The 1,313-nt window shown below is 37.6% G+C and overlaps 1 pseudogene; it reads left to right on the top strand.

Moving 5' to 3' along the window:
- Nucleotides 1–333: 333 nt before the first annotated feature.
- Nucleotides 334–770, top strand: LOC150015290 (large ribosomal subunit protein uL24 pseudogene; annotated as a pseudogene).
- The last annotated feature ends 543 nt before the right edge of the window (nucleotides 771–1,313 follow it).

Raw genomic sequence — 1,313 nt, 5'->3', positions numbered from 1 at the left:
GGATACCTACTACATTAGGCTACTCTACCAAGACAAGGAGTCATAGTATCTCTATGTAATACATAGAAACAAACACGGGGATGCTGACAAAATGAGGAGACAAAGAAACATGACCCAAATGAAAAAAGAAATCAAAACTCCAGAAAAAGAGCTAAACGAAATGGAAATAAGTAATCTATCAGGTACAGAGTTCAAAACACTTGTAATAAGGATGCTCAAGAAACTTAGTGAGGACCTTAACAGCATAAAAAAGATCCAGTCAGAAATGAAGTATATACTAATTGCAATAAAGAACAATTTATAGCGCCCATCGCTGAGGCACCAGTGGTCAAAATGAAGTTAAATCCCTTTGTGACTTCTGACCAGAACAAGAACCATAAAAGGCATTTCAATGCACCTTCCCACATTCACAGGAAGATTATGTCTTCTCCTCTTTCCAAAGAGCTGAGACAAAAGTTCAATGTTCGATCCATGCCCATCTGAAAGGATGATGAAGTTCAGGTTGTACGAGGACATTACAAAGGGCAGCAGATTGGCAAAGTAGTCCAGGTTTATAGAAAGAAATATGCCATCTACATTGAACAAGTACAACGGGAGAAAGCTAACGGTACAACTGTTCACGTGGGCATTCACCCCAGCAAGGTGGTTATTACCAGACTAAAACTGGACAAAGACTGCGAAAAGTCCTTGAACATAAAGCCAAATCTCGCCAAGCAGGAAAGGAAAAGGGAAAATACAAGGAAGAAACAATGGAGGAGATGCAGGAATAATGTAATCTTCTATACAACTTTCATTAAAAACTCGAAGAAATAAAAAAAGAACTATTTACAGGGAAACAACAGAAGAGTGGATGAACCCAAGAATCAAATCAATAATTTGGAACATAAAGAACCAAAAACAACCAATCAGAACAACAAGAAGGAAAAAGAATCCAAAAAAGTGAGGAGAGTATAAGCAGCCTCTGGGACAACTTCAAGAGGTCCAACCTCCAAATCATAGGGGTGTCAGAAAGGAGAAGAGAAAGCAAGAAATTGGAAATCTGTTTGAAAAAATAATGAAAGAAAACTTTCCTATTTTGGTAAAGGAAATAGACATGCAAGTTCAGGAGGCATAGAGAGTCCCAAACAAGATGGATGCAAAGAGGCCCACTCCAAGACACCTCATAATTAAAATGCCAAAGGTTAAAGATAAAAAGACAATCATAAAAGTAGTAAGAGAAAAGAAGTTAGTTACTTATAAAGGAGTTCCTATAAGACTGTCAGCTGATTTCTCAAAAGAAACTTTGCAGGCAAGAAGGGATTGGCAAGAATCAA

This window comes from Furipterus horrens, unplaced genomic scaffold (assembly GCF_987537825.1).
Source record: "Furipterus horrens unplaced genomic scaffold, mFurHor1.1.pri manual_scaffold_3, whole genome shotgun sequence".
Lineage (NCBI taxonomy): Eukaryota > Metazoa > Chordata > Mammalia > Chiroptera > Furipteridae > Furipterus > Furipterus horrens.
This window is presented reverse-complemented; position numbering and strand designations above follow the sequence as displayed.